This window comes from Xenopus tropicalis, chromosome 9, assembly GCF_000004195.4.
Source record: "Xenopus tropicalis strain Nigerian chromosome 9, UCB_Xtro_10.0, whole genome shotgun sequence".
Lineage (NCBI taxonomy): Eukaryota > Metazoa > Chordata > Amphibia > Anura > Pipidae > Xenopus > Xenopus tropicalis.
In genome coordinates this window covers 69,747,521-69,767,782 of record NC_030685.2, presented here as the reverse complement: position 1 = coordinate 69,767,782, position 20,262 = coordinate 69,747,521, and positions in this window count along the sequence as shown.

The window sequence follows — 20,262 nt, the reverse complement described above, 5'->3', positions numbered from 1 at the left end:
GATGGGGGATGTTCTTTTTTTCCCATAAAAACAATCAGCGCACCAGAGGTCACCCCTTTAGATTAGAGGAACGGAGCTTCCATTTGAAGCAGCGTAGGTGGTTTTTCACGGTGAGGGCAGTGAGGCTGTGGAATGCCCTTCCTAGTGATGTGGTAATGGCAGATTCTGTTAATGCCTTTAAGAGGGGCCTAAATGAGTTCTTGAACAATCAAAATATCCAAGGCTATTGTGATACTAATATCTACAGTTAGTACTAGTGGTTGTATTTATAGTTTATGTATGTGAGTGTATAGATTGGTAGGTGTGGGTTGGGTGTGCTGGGTTTACTTGGATGGGTTGAACTTGATGGACACTGGTCTTTTTTCAACCCTATGTAACTATGTAACTATGTAACTGAAAAGTACAGTTGATGACTATAAGCCAGAGGTCCCCAAACTTTTTTACCTGTGAGCCACATTCAAATGTAAAAAGAGTTGGGGAGCAAAACAAGCCTGAAAAAACATTCTTGGGGGTGCCAAATATGGTCTGGGATTGGTTATTTAGTATGTGGACCAACAGCCTACAGAACATTCTGTTTGTCAGTACATTTGGTTTTTATTCAATCAAAACGTGCCTAAGCCAGGAATTTAAAAATAAGCAGCTTCTTTGAGGCCACTGAGGGCAACATCCAAGGGGTTGGTGAGCAACATGTAGCTCGCGAGCCACTGGATGGGAATCAATGCTATAAGCCAATAAAAAATAATTCTGATAGTCCAGACACATGGACAAAACCATCTATACATGTACATGAAGAGAAAAATGTTTTTCCATGACCAATTCACATTTTACAGTGCTTAGCTGACGGCCATTCCGGGGAACATCTTCAGGTTGGATATTGTTTGTTTATAAAAATGTTCCCTCTCATCAGTTATTGGTCCTAGCATTCCTGTATTTGCTCTCTTTTTTTTTTTTTTTTTTAATCTGGTCTGAAGATCTGAAGCCAGCAAAGAGCCAAATGTTTCATCTTTAATATAAGAAATCTAGACTAGAAACCATTCATAAAAGTTATAAAAAACGAAGGTTCCCATCTAAATAACAAAAATGTGTTCTATAAAGAAGCTAGAGTACAGGTATGGGATCCCTTATGCAGAAACCTGTTATCCAGAAATCTCCGAATTACGGGAAGCCCGTCTCCCATAGACTCCATTATAAGCAAATAATTCAGAATTTTAAAACTGATTTCCTTTTTCTCTGTAATAATAAAACAGTACCCTGATGAGTGATAATGACTAAATACAGTGCACCTGTGTGTAATCTAATGTCAGTACAAATACAGCTGCTCTGTGACGGCCTCAGAGGTTGTCTAAGAGAAGATTGGGAGCAACAACACCATGAAGTCCAAAGAACACACCAGACAGGTCAGGGATAAAGTTATTGAGAAATTTAAAGCCGGCTTAGGCTACAAAAAGATTTCCAAAGCTTTGAACATCCCACGGAGCACTGTTCAAGCGATCATTCAGAAATGGAAGGAGTATGGCACAACTGTAAACCTACCAAGACAAGGCCGTCCACCTAAACTCACAGGCCGAACAAGGAGAGCGCTGATCAGAAATGCAGCCAAGAGGCCCATGGTGACTCTGGACGAGCTGCAGAGATCTACAGCTCAGGTGGGGGACAACTATTAGTCGTGCACTGCACAAAGTTGGCCTTTATGGAAGAGTGGCAAGAAGAAAGCCAATGTTAACAGAAAACCATAAGAAGTCCCGTTTGCAGTTTGCCACAAGCCATGTGGGGGACACAGCAAACATGTGGAAGAAGGTGCTCTGGTCAGACGAGACCAAAATGGAAGATGGATGGAACCAAATACAGGGCAATCTTGGAAGAAAACCTCTTGGAGTCTGCAAAAGACTTGAGACTGGGGCGGAGGTTCACCTTCCAGCAGGACAACGACCCTAAACATAAAGCCAGGGCAACAATGGAATGGTTTAAAACAAAACATATCCATGTGTTAGAATGGCCCAGTCAAAGTCCAGATCTAAATCCAATGGAGAATCTGTGGCAAGATCTGAAAACTGCTGTTCCCAAACGCTGTCCATCTAATCTGTCTGAGCTGGAGCTGTTTTGCAAAGAAGAATGGGCAAGGATTTCAGTCTCTAGATGTGCAAAGCTGGTAGAGACATACCCTAAAAGCCTGGCAGCTGTAATTGCAGCAAAAAGGTGGTTCTACAAAGTATAGACTCAGGGGGATGAATAATTACACACACCCCACTTTGCACTTATTTATTTGTAAAAAATGTTTGGATTCATGTATGATTTCCGTTCCACTTCTCACGTGTACACCACTTTGTATTGGTCTTTCACGTGGAATTCCAATAAAATTGATTCATGTTTGTGGCTGTAATGTGACAAAATGTGGAAAAGTTCAAGGGGGCCGAATACTTTTGCAAGCCACTGTATATTGACTGTTGCTATCTACATCTGGCTAGAGTAACAAATAAGGTTGTGATATGCACAGGAGAAAATGACAACCAAAGCCATAGCTATTATACTGAAGCAGTGGTTTCCAACTGGTGGAGTGCTGCCCCATGGGTTGCTCAAAACACTGGGCTCATCCTGAAGAAAATTAAGGACAGATTTGGGGAAAATGCTGATTTAGTCTCTTAAATACTCCTAGAAGCCCAATTCAAAGGTCAGTTAGGTTGAGAACTGGGATGAGCACTGGTTTGCTGTCCTAGTTTTTCTCTGAACAATTTCTAAATGGTTGATACAGCAATGTCTTCATATTTCACTAATGTTGTTTTCAGACAAAGGAGGGAAGGGCAAACTTAAATTTGGACTTTGAAAAAGGGGCTTAAGCAAAAAAGTCTGAAAACCACTGTACTAAAGCAACAATCAATGTCATTAGACAGTTGTGGTGTTGCAATGGACAAATAAATATTTAATAAAGGCCTGATATGCAGAAGGCTTGCGGTATATAAAGAAACGTGAGCTGATGTGCATGGGAGAGCAGGTTGGGTGAAAGCTGAGAAGCTAAAGTGAAGGCTTTGTTAGCTATACAATGCTTAAGGGCTTAACAAGAGATTGATATGAGCGGAATATGAGTAGATAAAGTGAGTAGCTTAAGTGCATTAGAATTTGCCTATATGGGGTGCAGAGAAAATAACCAGCTTGTGTTACCTTACCTCTGTATCCAAACCATAATATCTGCCTGTACTATGTGCTGCTAGGGCTATTACATCATACAGCAGTAGTCTCATTAGCAACATAATCAGGCCCAGACTGGGATTCAAAATAGGCCCTGGCATTACAAGTACACAGAGGCCCAAACAGCCCCCCAGCAGCCCAATAAATAGTGACTGTCTATGGCATCTTACAACAGCCCCTCTGGCGTTTGCCAGAACCCACAGATTGCCAGTCTCGCATTGAACGTAATTACAAAATGTTTGCTCAGCTGCTTCCCCTGATGGGGTACGGAGATCAGTTGATTACCTAGGATTTTCTCTTGGGCTATGTATCTTTTTATAAAATTTGGTTGTGATTAAAACCCCAGAGAGATTGTTTCCTTATATTTTTCTAATTTTAGCCTCTGTGTAATAAAGCATCAGACCTACAGCACGTCCAGTGAAAGACATGATGTCTCTGCACTAACAGCAATTTAAGGATGTGCCTCCATCTACTGTTTTAGTCCCTCTTGGGACAGTTACAGAACCACTGCTTTATTATAAATATAATATCTTGGTTTGTCATGCTCTCCTATGCATATCACAACTTAGATGGTTGCTCTAGTTTAAAAGCAACTGTCAATGCAACTCATTTGGCAGAATTACACCTGAACTCCTTTGCAGCAATTACAGAAATAAGATACTAAAAATGTCTAAAATGTGCTTAGGTCATCGCCATAATGCCACAACTATGTTACATAGTTACATAGGGTTGAAAAAAGACCATCAAGTTCAACCCTTCCAAGTAAACCCAGCACACACAACCTATACTTACCAATCTATACACTCACATACATAAACTATATATACAACCACTAACACTAAGGGGCACTTTTACTAACCCACGAACGGGCCGAATGCGTCCGATTGCGTTTTTTTCGTAATGATCGGTATTTTGCGATTTTTCGGAAAATTGTTGCGACTTTTTCGTAGCCATTCCGAAAGTTGCGCAAAATCTGGCGATTTTTTCGTAGCGTTAAAACTTGCACGAAAAGTCGCGCCTTTTTCGTAGCCATTCCGAAAGTTGCGCAAAATGTTGCCATTTTTTCGTAGCGTTAAAACTTGCGCGAAAAGTCGCGCCTTTTAAGTTTTTATGCTACGAAAAAAATCGCCAGATTTTGCGCAACTTTCGTAATGGCTACGAAAAAGTCACGTTTTTTTGCGCAAGTCGTAATGGCTACGAAAAACTCGCGTTTTTTCGCGCAAATCGTATTGGTAACGAAAAAGTCTCGACAATTTCCGAAAAGTCGTAAAAAAATCACAAAAAATACGAAAAAGTCGCAAAATGTTCGTTTTCCAATCGGAATTTTTCCAATTCGGATTCGTGGGTTAGTAAATGTGCCCCTAACTGTAGATATTAGTATCACAATAGCCTTGGATACTATGCTTGTTCAAGAACTCATCCAGGCCCCTCTTATAGGCATTAACAGAATCTGCCATTACCACGTTACTAGGAAGAGCAAATGGTGCAAATATAGCAGCTGGCTCAAAATCTGAATATATATAATCCCCACTGACACCAGTGGTTGACCCAGTTGTGGGTATTACTTTGCCAAATTTCCTGGTGCACTATTTTTTTGCATATTATTTAATCTTGACCTGCTCTTGTACCTCTTATACCTTTAACCTGGTCTTGATGACCTTGTAGCTCTAACACACTGGGGACTATATAGCACTGAGCGAAGGAATTACTCTGGCAGAAATATGAATGCAATAAATATTGTCTTTTGCCTTTGTGAAGCACGTGTTTCTCACTATCTCTCCACTGTAATTTCAAAAATTGTATCTCAGCCAGATTCTAATAAACATATGAATAATTCAGTTCTGAATACATTGTTTTAATGGTCTTTTGATCATCTAGATGGATATAACTGAAATGTAGTTGGAAATTACACTAATTTTTCATGTGTGAATTTAAATAAATGATTGCGTAAGTACAATTACACTGAATTGGAATCCATAAAACATTTGGTCTGCCTAGAGAAATCATGTAATAGCAGTGCCCCAAGCTGACCGAGTGCCCTAGGCTTGCCCCGCCCCAGGAGATCTTCCTACTTACAGGCTGGACAGTAATGGAGTAGGAACTGCTCAGAGGAGAAAAAATGGTAAAATCACTGAGGGGGGCTAAAATGTTAGGTACCCCCCCCCCCCCCCAGTGATTATAATCACTTACCTTATACTCCGGGCTGATTCTCCTATTAGGAGAAAACCATACTAGCCTGGGGTAGCTGTGACAAGCGATCGTCTTTCTTCTCTTGTATATCTTTGGAATTCCAGCGCAAATATAGAAGAAGGAAGGACTACAAATCCCAGAATAATGTAACATAAAATTAAGGGTGAGGCATGCTGGGAGCTGTAGTCCAGCAACATTCTTAAAGCAATATTGCCCAATAAAACTTTTCAGGCTCTCCAGTGCCTGCGGCAGCATTGAAATGCAAAAAAATCCTCCACTGAGATTCCGAGCTGATCTATGTAAATCTGGCTCCATGTTCTCTGTTCCAGCAATTGGAGTTGGGAGCATTAAGCACAGTTTCCCAGCACTGAACAAGTCTGTCCTTTATCCCCATGTCTGATTCCTGTGTCATATAATGAAGGGGAAAAATTACATAATTATCTCTATATGTAAGATAACAGCAAGATGCCTGACACAGTGCTGGGTTGGTGAATTGGTTTCCGTGTGTAATTATGTTTTTCATCAACTTCTATAGAAAACTAGGGGACGGTTGGATTTAGTGTCCCTTTAAGCATTATGCATATGTGTGTTGTGAATATAAAATTTTTATCTGAATATGATATGGTGGGGACAACCTGTGATCAACATAGATACAGCAATGATGAACTGCTATCATAAGAGAGGGCACAAGAGCAAGGGATGTAATAAAAAAAGCATAAATATGTCAAGGGCATAATTAATTGCAATGGCGTGAGAATATGCAACCGCATTGAAAGTGTCAAAGAGGTCGAACAAAGAGAAGACAGAGAAATATCCTCTGCGTTTATCAGTATGAAAATGAGTATTTTATTAATTCCAGGTCCATTCAGTTATGAATTCAGGACAAAGATCAAGATCAGATAAAGTCCCATGGGGTTCTCTGAATCAACTTGGTGATCACAAAAGAGAATAATATTATAGTGAAGTGAAAACAAGAACAATAAAGAACAGTGTTGATATCTGGGGAGGTCTAGATATCTTGTAATTATTTCTACTTTAACGAGTTGAATTTATCACATTATGGGCCAGATTCACTAAAGTCTGAAATAAGGAGTGCTATTTATAGCATGCGTTAAAAATCTTATCACTTCTTATTTTTCGCTCGATTCGCTAAATATATTGCTTGAAAATATGTCGTCGCAAGATAAATAACGCCAAGAACATCGCTTCTTAATTATGACAAGTGTCCTTTTAGTGAATCGAGTGAAAAATAAGAAGTGATAAGATTTTTAACGCATGCTATAAATAGCACTCCTTATTTCGGACTTTAGTGAATCGGGCCCGATGTGCTCTATATAGTATCACCTATTACTGGGTGAAGGCCTCCCTGTAGCCACTGAGAATGTATTTCCCTGGTTTCTCTTAGGTAAAAATATAATAGTTATAGAAAGTTCACACAGATTTTTATTTAAGGGGCACCCTGGCACCTTGGAGGTTTCCTTGCTCCCTTGTTACACCATAAGCATAGCATTTTGGTATCTTATTATAGAAGCATTTTGTTCTGCTGAGCATTATTAACCCATCATTAACCCCAGTTCCTGCAGTCGGTTTCTCTTGTTTGCACACAGTATCTAGTAGAATTAAGTCTAAAACAACTGGACTTTTTCTGAGTTTTTCTTGAAAACGTTTCACCACTCATCCGAGTGGCTTCTTCAGTTCAAATGACTGGTAGGGAATTCCCCGGTATTTAAACTCTTGATGGTAGTAGAGTCACAGACATCCAATCACTGAAGAAGCCACTCGGATGAGTGGTGAAACGTTTTCAAGAAAAACTCAGAAAAAGTCCAGTTGTTTTAGACTTAATTCTACTAGATACTGTATATCATGACCTGGATGAATGAGAATCTTCATAGACATCTTGTTTGCACAGTAAGGCATCACAATTGTTAAATACAGTGAAGTAATGAGCAGTGGGATCATAGGGTCTATGAACCTTACATTACATTATAGGTGGCCGATATTTATCAATTATTAAGTTATTACTAGTGATGAGCGAATCTGTCCCGTTTCACTTCACCGAAACGTGTAAAAAAATTTGTTGCCCACAACTATTCTTTTGACGCGTGACTATTTATTTAGACGCCGCGACTATTTATTTTAACACCGCAACTACTTATTTTGACGCCGCGACTATTTTTTGATGCCCCCGACTATTTTTTTGACGCGCGACTATTTATTTTGACGCCACAACTATTTATTTTGATGCCGCGACTATTCTTTTGATGCCCGCGATTATTTTTTTGACGCTGCGAATATTTATTTTGACGCGTGACTATTCTTTTGACAACTATTTATTTTGAAGCGCGCGTGACATGGCAAATTTTTCCGCGCCAAATTTTTTCATCCATTTTGCGAAACAATCCGCCAATGGTGAAACGCGGAAATTTGCTGCGAATCCATGCCTGCCGAAACATTTCGCCTATCACTAGTTACTTATACATAAATAAAATACGAACGTTGATAAATAACCCCTGTAGTGACAAGTGAAAGAGTTGTGTTTTGCTTCACAAAATTCACATTTGAACAAAATCCGTTGGAATCAATGGGTGTGTTTTCTTATTTTTTTCTTTATTTTTTCATGTTGTTTTAAAATTGCACACATTTTAAAGGGACACTAAACCCTGCTGCGCTGCACTGCTCAACCAAAACTTTACTCAGCTGTTGCTGGACTACAGATCCCAGAATAATGTAACATATAATGAAGGGTGAGGCATGCTGGGAGCTGTAGTCCAACAACATCAGGGTTGTATTCTTAAAGCAATATTGCACAATAAAACTTTTCCAAAACTTTCCCCCCAATCTCCAGTGCCAGCGGCTGCTTTAAAATGCAAAAAATCCTCCAATGAGAATCCCAGCTGATCTGTGTAAATCTGCCTACTTGTTCTTTGTTGCAATTGGAGTTGGGAGCGTTAAAGAACAAGGAAAGGTGAAAACTAAATAAGCTTTATCAGAAAGGTCTTCGTAAATACAGCCATAAGCACTCACAGAAACGCTGAGGTCCTGTATTTCATTGTTGGTTCCCAAATAACTTCAGCAGAGCCGCAAAAATTATTGCATCAGAGAGGGAAATTTTATTGGTTAAGAACAGAAGTATTTTTTTCAACTATCTATCTATCTATCATCTATCTATCTATCTATCTATCTATCTATCTATCTATCTATCTATCATCTACCTATCATCTATCTATCTATCTATCATCTATCTATCTATCTATCTATCTATCATCTATCTATCTATCATCTATCATCTATCTATCTATCTATCTATCATCTATCTATCTATCTATCATCTATCTATCTATCTATCTATCTATCTATCATCTATCTATCTATCTATCTATCTATCTATCTATCTATCATCTATCTATCTATCTATCATCTATCATCTATCTATCTATCATCTATCTATCTATCTATCTATCTATCTATCATCTATCTATCTATCATCTATCTATCTATTTCATATCAAATGTATGTATCTTAAACTTATTGGAAATTAATCTCTTAGTCATAATGGTTATGAAAAATAGTCTCTAGGCAAATTTTATTCTAAGCAATAGTAGTTTCTCAACTTTGTTTGTATCAAGCATCAGTTTCTTAATGTCTGCACATAGCCAAACCGCATATTTCATCAAGCAATATTTGTTCCTCCTTATGCTTATACCGTCACATATCTATCTAAAATAATTGAGCTGTTAATATCTGTTACCTAAGATAACAGTTCCTAAGATACCTGACACAGTGCTGGGAATCAGCATTCCCATTGGCGGATTCTTTTGCATTTATAATGATTTTTTTTGACCAGTGGAATTCTCATTGGTGACTATTCTTGCATTTATAATTAAAATTTCCTACAACTTCTATAGCAAAACTAGGGGGCCCAGTGGGACATAGTTGGGTTTACAAGCCCTGAAACTTACCAATCTAGCACTACAAAGCGATGATAGATAACACAAAACCACATTTTTCCAGTCATTACATTTCCCTTTCTTATAAACTGAGACTGAAGTGTCAGGACTGAATTCTAAGAGGATATGTGGATGCAATATAATCATATAGATCTTGTTTAATGCTACTGTGAAGTGTTGAATCTTCCAATGTAGTTTCTTTTGTTTCCCTGGAGCATTGCCAAAGTATTGCATGGTTCATCACCCAGAGATTGGAATCCGCAAATCCTTCATGTTCATTCTCTTAGTTTGCTTGCAAGACGCTGTCATACTACATGGATTCGTCTTTAAAAAAAGGATAATAGCAGTCTGTTGAACATCATTGTGAGTCATACTGGGCCTTTGTTTGCAAAGTGGCTAAAAAGGTTATTTCACTGCTGCATTTTCTCATTTCATAAATGTCCTATGAAAGAACTCCCACACAGACATGTACAACGGGCAATGCAATAAATGTTACAATTACAATGAGAGCGTTAGATTTTGCACTTAAATTTACCATCTGTCCCTGTTTTATGTGGACAGCACATTTTGCAAACGTTTATCCTAACCCAAATATATGTTTCCATTGGACCAATGAATACCTGCGGTGCTATTACTAACAGTGAAAGGCAACTACATGAACCCCTACTTCAGCCAATCATGGAAATACACAATGCAAAGTAACATACTTGCTGAGAGGATGGTGAAACGGGTAAGGCAGATATTTATACTTTATATTGCTGTGCAGTTTAAGAGTGAACTCCGTGGGCAGGAGTTTTTTACTTTGAAAATTCCAGACAGACATCTTTATTAGTTCCATTAGTAATAAGGACATTGCAGTACTGAATGTCATCATCTGCTGTTGGCCTTAGCCGTGAACTCATCAGAAGAAACAAATACAGTAACGTTAATAAGTAAAGTAAATGATGGGAGCAGCTCTAGTAGGAATTTCTAATAAAAAAGTCTTAAACACTGCTGTTAATCATAGGCCAATCATAATTGAGCTGACATCCTAGCTTAGATTCCAGCCAGGGCACCTGCAAAGTTTTATTATGTTCTCCCTCTGATTCCATGGGTTTCCTTTGGGTAATACAGTTTTCTCCCAACTACAAAAACATACATGCAGGTTAACTGGCGTCTGATGAAACTGAACATAGTGTGAATAAGATAGGGACTTACCTGTAAATTGTAAGCTCCATTGTGAAAGGGACTTCATTGTTAGCATTGCATTCTTGTGACCTAACGAATAATAAAATAATAATGGCAAGAGCTGTACCCCCTGCCCTTCAAGACAAAGACTGGTACCTAGATAAGGTGAGAATGGTAGCAAGTAGAGCCATAATTGGTGGGAAGAGGGGGAAGTGGGGAAGCGCCAACATATTCTGCAGCGCTGTACAATAAGTGGGTTTCATACATTGGACATACAGAGTAACATATAAAGCAATCAATAACCAATACAAGAGGAGATCAACGTATAAAAGAAAAGGTGGAAAGGAAATATGGCAAATTACTGGGAAGGAACAAGGGAGAGAGAATGGCAGATAAAAAAAAGAGATGAGTATAATAAATAATGGAGGAAAGAAGAAAAGTGTGAGAAGAATGGTGGAGAATGGATAGACGGAAAGTATGGTGTTGAAAGAAATGGCATACTATGATGGAGAAATTAGAGAATTACTCACCAAAAGGACAAAACAGGAGAAAGAAGATTATAGCAGAGAACACAAGCTGAAAGTAAATGGGACTTAAGTTCTATTTATTTAAGTAGTGGAAGAATGAGGAAAGAAAGAAAGAAAGAAAGAAAGAAAGAAAGAAAGAAAGAAAGAAAGAAAGAAAGAAAGAAAGAAAGAAAGAAAGAAAGAAAGGAGAGAGAGAGAAGTGAATAGCAGATAAATGAATACAAGGAAAGACAAATATATTTAATTTTACAGATTAAGATAAAGTATCATGGTCCAGGGTTAGATTATAAAGTAGATTTTTATTGCATTACAGCATATAAACCATTTGGAAATAAAATGAAGTATGATATGAAATATTTAGTTTCTTACCACTTCAGTATGTTTGGTAGAACATGATGCCACTACCTACTAACTTCAGGCATGTCAAGTATTATTAAATACGACAGTGCAGCGAGTAGGTGGTTTATCTTGTTTTCAAAATGTAAAATCTACTTTTTATGACTGTCTTCTAAATCTGCTTCCGCTAATGGCAATTCCATCAAGGCTGTGACACTGAGCCCCAAGGAATCAAACTGTGTCCGAGTATGTAATGTTGAATCAAAAGTGAAGGTTATTTTTCAAAAATGTGAATGCATTGAAATTACAAAGCTGAATATAAAGTTATGTACTGAAAAGGATCTGGTGACCAATACAGAATCAGAAGCTTCCTGGCATAAATAGGTTACTTTATCATGCTTTCTTTATATTGAATACACATTTAGTGCAGTGCTTTAAAAGATACTACATCACAAACAATCTAAGACCCTATCACATATTCCCTATCATATTCATAAGGAGCCAATTAACCTTCCTTCTTATTTATGAAGTGTGGGAGCAGGGCGATTTTAGGGCCTTGGTGGGCCCAGTATATGCCAGTATAATTACTACAGAAAATTAATAATGACCATATTGACCATACGTGCCAATATAATCACTAAGTAAAATGGATAACAGCCATATTAACTTGAGACGTGCCTGTATAATTACTCCAAAAAATAAATAATCAGCATATTAACCCCAGCTGTGTCAGTATAATCACTGTAGAAATGGCCAATGAGCACTCCATTAATCTCAGGTATGTCAGTAGGATCATTAAAAAATGTCCAATGAGTACTTCATTAACTCCACACATGCCAGGAAGACCAGTGGAATGCACGGCCATCTTCTCCAAACAGAAAAGGTAGCTGGAAGCGGGAGAGAGGGGTGGGAAGGTGTGCAGGTAGTGATGAGTGAATCTGTCCCGTTTCACTGTAAAATTTGCGAAACAACGAAAAATCCGCGTGACTTTTTTTGATGCCCCCATCTTTTTTTACCATGACTGCGCCCATTTTGGCAGCACCACGGACAATTTGACGAGCCACAATTCACCATGGTGAAATGCGGAAATTCGCTGCAAATCTATGCCTGGCAAAAAAATGTGCTCATCACTATGTGCGGGTAACGGCGGAGAGGGGCATGGAGGTGGCAGGGATTGGCAATGATGTGGTGGGGAGCAGTGAGTGGGTGGCAGGAAAAAAATAAATTACAAAAGAAAGAAATATTGGCACACTGGGCCCCCTAAATTAGTGGGCCTGGAAAAGATGCCCCTTTTTCCCACCTTTGAGGTGGTGGGAGAATATAGATTACACTTAGGCCCTATTTACTAATGAGTGTATTTTTTTTTTTTTCATTTCCCCGAATCATACTTTTTAGCACTAAAATCTTCAATTACACTAGTCAAAAACATGAAAAATTAATAAACTATTAAATGTAAAAATGACAAAAAAACAGAAACTTCCCCATCTAGAACCTGTAGAAGTCAATGGTGGGAGTCCTTTGCAAATAGTAATACTCTTTAATTCATGGTTTTGAGAGGTTTTTGTGATTTGTTTTTTGTTTGTTAGTGCATGAAAATTCTTACGGAAACGAGGATTTCAAGGTTTTCAGATTCTTAAAACACATAAAAATAGAGATGCACTCCCATAGTGTAAAATCAAAAGTAAATGGTTTAATACATAAAAGTTGCACTTACAATTGTTGCAGTACAATAAGCGTATCAATCAATGTGGCCACAATTATAAGTGCAACTTTTATGTATTAAACCATTTACTATCGGTAGATATCGCTAGATTGATTTGCTAGGCGAGGTGACTGCACTGACTATGCACCTGGAAAGCTGTATATATTTTCTGAGAACTCTCATTACTACGTTTATTCAGACTGCGTATTGGTTCAAGAACACTGACTCTCTATTTTCACTTTTTGCTAACTATATTTGCTTTTTGGCTTTTATATATTTTTTGCTCTTTACATAGTGCCCCTTTTTTCTACTTTTAATGTGGTTTTCAGATTCTTGTTCAGATTTAGCTTAGGGACACTAAACCCTGCTGCACCTACTCAACCAAAACTTTGCTCAGTTGTTGCTGGACTAAAAATCCCAGAATAATGTAACATATAATAAGGTTGAGGCAATAAAACTTTTCCAAAACGTTCCCAAAAATCTCCAGTGCCCGTGGTTGCATTAAAATACAAAAAATGCTCCAATGAGAATCCCAGCTGATCTGTGTAAATCCGGCTCCCTGTTCTCTGTTCCAGCAATTGGAGTTGGGAGCATTAAGCACAGTTTCCCAGCACTGAACAAGTCTGTCCTTTATCCCCATGTCTGATTCCTGTGTCATATAATGAAGGAAGAATAATGACATAATTATCTCTATATGTAAGATACCAGCAAGATGCCTGACACAGTGCTGGGAATCAGTATTCACATTGGATTATTTTGCATTTATAATATTTTTTTTTGATCAGTAGAATTCTCATGGGTACATTTTCTTGTATCCATAATTAGATTTTCCAGTAGCAAACTACAGGGCACAGTGGGGCAGTGTTATAGTTGGGTTTACAACCCTTAAATGTCTGTACAAATAGCACCAGTTGATAGCACCAACTATTCATTTTTATTATTTTTATGATCATTCACCTGGATGGCCAGGTCAGATGATTCCCATCCCAGCAACCCATAGGCCAGATGGTTGGATAATTCGACCATGACTGGGCTTTTTAGCTGGACTAAAAGCAAGATCTTCCCCAAATGTATAGCTATAATTTGTTTTTTTAAAACTTTTCAACTTTTTTCACATTTTTTGATGATTCAAGTACAGCTTCAAAGTTCAGGATTGCTTTGGAAAACTTCACAGCTGAATGGATTTTCTGCTAAATTGGCTTTTAATGACTGCAGGTAATGTAGGTAGTTTTCTTTTTGATGGATTTTTCTGGATCTCTAAGGGCCAAGTTTTAAACTAAAGTTGTAGTAAAGTGGTGGGAAAAGGAGCAGATATGATGGCTATCATTTTTACACCGTAATTTTGTGCTGTTATTCTCCCATAAATCATTACTCCTTGTGGAAATACCTTTCAGGTTAAATATGATGCCTTCTAAAGTCTAGGATGAAAAGCCTTGGCTAGTGCTTCAAAGCATTTTTATTCCCCTTTGTGGTTGTTATGAAATACATCAAAAACTTGCAAGTTTAATTACTGCACATTTGTTTCATTCAGAGAAAAGAAAAATTGAAATAAAACATTCTTGTTTTCTCTAGTGACCCCAATGAAATGCTGAACTATGTGAGCCAAATAATGTTCTAAGGATTGATTGATTTGTGCAGCAAGTGGTTTTAAAGTTTAAGTTTTTTTTTATTTAATTTTTAGTTTGAAAATTGCAAATGTCGCCCATTTTTGAACTGTTCAAATTTAATATTATGACATACGGTTTGATGTACAGTGTGTTACAAATGTATAATGCTATATATAAAGATGTTTCAAATAGTTCCAAACAAGGTATTTAGCAGCACAGACAGACTGTATTCATTTATTGGAGGAAAAGATTGATGGAAGAAACAGAAAATAGCAGTAGTGATGGGTGAAAAAATTCGCTAGGTATGGATTTGCAGAAAATGTACACGTTTCGCCATTGGCGGATTTTTTCGCGAAACTGAAAAATTCGGCGTGTGTCCAAAAATTGTCTTGCGCATCAAAAGAATTGTCATGCGTCAAAAAAGAATTGTCTCGCTCGTCAAAAGAATTGTTGCATGTCAAACGTATTATCGCACGCATCAATATTTTTTGACATGCATCATTTTCCCTGTTTCTTTTTTGGCCAATCGATACGGGACAGATTCACTAAATAGCAGTATTATCCCAAAATAATGTAACATATAATAAAGGTTGAGGCATTCTGGGAGCTGTTTTCCAGCATCATCAGGGTTGTATTCTTAAAGCAATATTGCACAGATTTCCCCGAAATCTCCATTAAAATGCAAGAAATCGACCAATGAAAATCCCAGCTGATGTCTGATTCCTGTGTCATATAATGAATGGAAGAAATAGCATAATTATTAGTGATGAGCAAATCTGTTCCGTTTCGCGAAAAGATTTGTGAAACGGTGTAAAAATTTGTGAAATGGCACAAAATTTGGGAACTATGGCTACTGCACATGTTTTCCACGTGTATGACTTTTTTGACGTGCCCATGGCTTTTTGGACTAGACCGAACTGTATTTGACTTGACCGCGACTTTTTTTTCACAACTGCAATGTATTAGATGCGACTCTTTTTGTGCCGAATTTTCATTGGAGGATTATTCTGCATATTAATGCAGCTGCTGGCCCTGGAGAGCTGGGTCTTTCTTACACACATGCGAGCAAATAAGGGCACAAAGTATCATTTGCATGTTAGTCACAACATGGCTGCCTGCACTGGGAGCTCTCACCTGGTGCCCATAAGAAGCATTTTTTGCACAAAATGGTATTGTTTCCCTCAACCAAAGTATGGGGTCTATTAACCTGCATTTCCAGTTGGGGACGCTATTTTCCACCTACAGCTGCCCTAAAATAGATTTTGTTTAACTTAAAAAGTTTGTAGTGTAAGTATTAGAAAAATCTACTCCTTTGGCCGAGAAGGGGCCATTCTTCATTCTCTGTATGTGCCGTATTATGACATTCTCTATATCAGTGCTTCACAGGTTTCATTATGACAACTAAGGCAATAATTAAAAAGTGAGATGCCCTTTTCTAGGTGATTTCTTTTTCTAACTTAATCAGAGTTGTCCCAGGTGTTTGACCTTTACTAGTCCGCTGGCCATGACCACCTACTACCTATCACATTGGCACTTAATTGAACATATTACCAAATCAGTGTGACATTTAGGCAGTTCATTTTCTATAAAGATTTCGGTTATCATTGATGTGGGTGGGATATAAGTGATTTATATGCATATTTATACTTTTGTTACACTGGACAAATTTGGAGGGAAAAAACAGGGGTGGAGCTATGTAAAAGTGTCTAACTTGGCTACATGCTACCAAATCCTTTACATTTAGGCTAATGCCACACCATGCTGAAAAATGCTTGCCGAAAATAAGCGCTATATGCTCCTACCTGTGCCTGCACCAGAATGAATGGAATACGCTCGGGTGCAGACACATGTAGCCCATATCCGCATAAAAATGCGGAGGCTTTGCACTCTCTCACATTTTTATGTGGATTTCGGCTAGTGCCTGCACCCTAGCATATTCCATTCATTAGGGTGCAGGCACAGGTAGGAGCATATGGCGTGTATGGAGCGTATTTTTCAGCTTGCCGGGCATGTACGCCATACACATGGGGGCACATTTACTAATCCACGAATCCGAATCACGAATGGGAAAAAATCGTATTGGAAACGAAAATTTTGTTAGATCGTAAATATCACGAAAATGCTTATGAAAAAATCGTATTAGTCATGATAATATCGTATTGGCGATCCGAAAGTCACGAAATTTTCGTAACGAACAATTGTAAACAGCGGTAAAACCTTTCCGATTTTTTCGTGCACACGTCCAAAAAAGTCGTGCGCTGTACGAAAAAGTCGTGCGCCGTACGAAAAAGTCGTGCGGACGCCCGAAAAAATCGGCGAAAATATGCTCGGAGCGTTCGCATGAACGCTCGAGCGTTCGTGCTTTTGTAAATGTGCCCCATGGTGTGGCATTAGCCTAACTGAATGCTTGTAGGTACATTTTCAATTTCTTAATTTCAATTTTATATCAGAAAATCTATTAACATATTTGATTATGATCAGATTTATACTTATTTTTGAGTGAAGATCCTACTAGCAAGAGATAGACAGTTCATAGTCAAGCACAGGGATAGCTTGGTAATAATTTTATAGTCAATTGAAGATTTATTTTTAAATGATTCAAGTCTGAAATAAAACCATGGTGTAGGCCAGAAAGCTTATTCCAAAACACCATTAATTAATGATATATATTTATTGATGAGCAAATTTTTTCGGTAGGCATGAATTCGCAGTGAAATTTCACCTTTCACCAATGACAAATTGTTTCATGAAACTCCCGCAAAGGATTTGTGGTCGCGTCAAAAAAGGCGCGGTCAAATAAAAAAAGGGTGCAGTTGCATCAAGAAGGGCGCAGTCGCGTAAAAAGGCATGGTCCCGTAAAAAACAGGTGCAGGAAAGTTTTGGAAAAGTTTTATTGTGCAATATTGCATTAAGAATACAACCCTGATGTTGCTGGACTACAGCTCCCAGCATTTTACATTACATTAACATTTATTTATAAAACGCCAACATATTCCGCAGCGCTGTACAATAAGTGGGTTACATACATTGGACATACAGAGTAACATATAAAGCAATCAATAACCGATACAAGAGGTGAAGAGGGCCCTGCCCAAAAGAGCTTACAATCTACAGCATGCCTCAACTTTCATTATATGTTACATAGTCCAGCAACATCCGAGTAAAGTTTGGTTGAGCAGCGCAGCGCAGCAGGGTTTAGTACCCCTTTAATGGTGCAGCCATGGGTACTGCCATCTTGGATTAAAAGCAGAGCCCTCCTGACAATCCTAGTGGTTGCTGACATGGAAAAAAGAACATTTTATCATACTTACTGTGAATTACCTTTTCAGGACAACTCCATGCCAGTGGATAGTTTTCTAGAAGCTTTTCGCTAAACATCGGATCTCAGGTGTCGGGTAAATCAGCTCTCAACCGCCGTTCTAATTATCTCTTTGGCCTCACTAAACTTTATTCTGGTGGTATCAGCAGAGCTGCCTGCAGCAGATCGACATAAACCTAAATTAGACTGCATATAGGGAGTTCTCATCTGCCTGTATTAATCACAGCTTGTCAAGTGAATGTACTCGATATGATATTTACATGGACACAAACTATTCAAACTATTCAGCATTTTTCCCCCCCAACTTGCCCATCAAAAAGCGAAATAATAGGCCTGTACTTAATGGTCAGCAGAAATAAAAATAAATAACAAATCGTTATTTCTTTGCAGGAATTTCTGCAGACTGGACACTTTTGCACAATCAAGCGTAAAACAGACATCAGTAATCACTTTTGAGTGAAGAGAAATGTTGTTAGAAAATATATAGACAGTGAAAAATCCCAATTGCTATAATCTAACGGCTAGGCTTCATAATCCAAAAATTGTTTATAGTTTGCAGAGTGGGAGAAAATCTATAATTGGTTTCAGTCTATCAGCAGCTAATGCTGAGTGTGGAAATATAGAGGTCTTAATTATTTTCTATGCATGCATGAAAACTGCAGTGTGTATGGGCATAATGGCAACATATTCTTTAGTCTAAGCTAAGTGGAGCATTTACTAACTCCTTTTATTTTTTTTTCATGATTTGCGCTCAAAAAATACACATTTTTTACGTTTTTTTCGCCATTTATTATCCATAAAAATTTAGAAAAAGCCAAATCTAAAACCACACCATCTAAAACCTGTCGAAGTCATGTAGAAGTCAATCAGCAGCTGTCCTGTTCCCAACTGGAAGATCTTCTTTTGCTTTGTGATTATTAGAGGTAGTGATGAGCGAATCTGTCCCAGTTCGCTTTGCCATAAAATTCACGAAACCGCAAGAAAATTCACGAAACGGTGAAAGATTCGCAAAACTAATTTTTTCTTGTCGCCTGCGTCTATTTTTTGTCGCCTTTGTCAATTTTTTTGTCGCCTGTGTCTATTTTTTGTCACCCGCGTTTATTTTTTTGTCGCCCGTGGCCAAATTTTCACGGAATTTTCATGAAACAATTCACCAATGGCAAAATGCAAAAATTCACTGCAAACCCATGCCTGGCGAAAAAATTCACTCATCAATAATTAGAGGTTTTTAGGATTTTCCGAATGCTCCATTATTCGTTGAAAAACAGGAAAAATGTGTGTTTTTTTGCGGGTTTTTTTTTGTTCATATTTTTTTAAAAGGTTGTTTTAATTAATCACTTGGTATTCGTGTTTTTAGAGAAAGTGAGTTTAATCGTGGTTTAACAAAATAGTGATGAGCGAATCTGACCCGTTTCGCTTCGGCAAAAAGTGTGCAAAACTACAGAAAAATTTGCGAAATGCAGGTGTCGTGTGACCATTTTGTCGAGCTCAACTTTTTTTTACGTGACCGCACCCATTTTGATGCAGCCGCATTATTATTATTATTGGGCCCATTTTTATAGGTCTGCACCTATTTTGACCTGAGCGTGATTTTTTTGGACGTGTGCCATATTTGTGCATGCCAAATTTTTTAGTAAGTTTCATAAAACAGTTCACAAATAGCAAAATGCGGAAATTAGCTGTGAATCCATGCCTGACGAAAGAATTCGCTCATGACTAAATAAAATAACACCAAAACCACAAAAATGAGAATGTTCCGCGGGTCTCCAAATGCCAAATCTTTCTGGTTGAGAATGGCCCCGGGGGGGGGGGGGTGCAGGGGTGCAAGTTCCACATGGTTATCTGTTGGTTATGGTATCAGTGTTAGGGGACTGGAATCACAGTGACACATAGATACGAGGGTCACAAGAGTGGTAGAGATGAGATTTGTTCCATAAGGTTACTGTAGATGTAGTTAATTGCCCATGTAGTACAACTGCAACTTTATAATTTCACTTACTAAAATTTGGCTGCCTTGATTGTTATAAAGCACTATGAGTACCAAGGTATATTTCAGTGATATCAAACCAGTCGCTCATAAGCAACTTGTTGCTCACCACCCCATCTTAAGTTTGCTCCTATTGCCCTCAAAGTAGGTGCCCATTTTTACATTTCTGGCTTGGAGACAAGTTTTGGAAGCACAAAGACAGTTTTACTCCAAACAGAGCCTCCTGCAGGCCAGCATCCCACATGGAGCTACCAAATAGCCAATCACAGTCCTTATTTGGCACCCCCAAAGAAATGT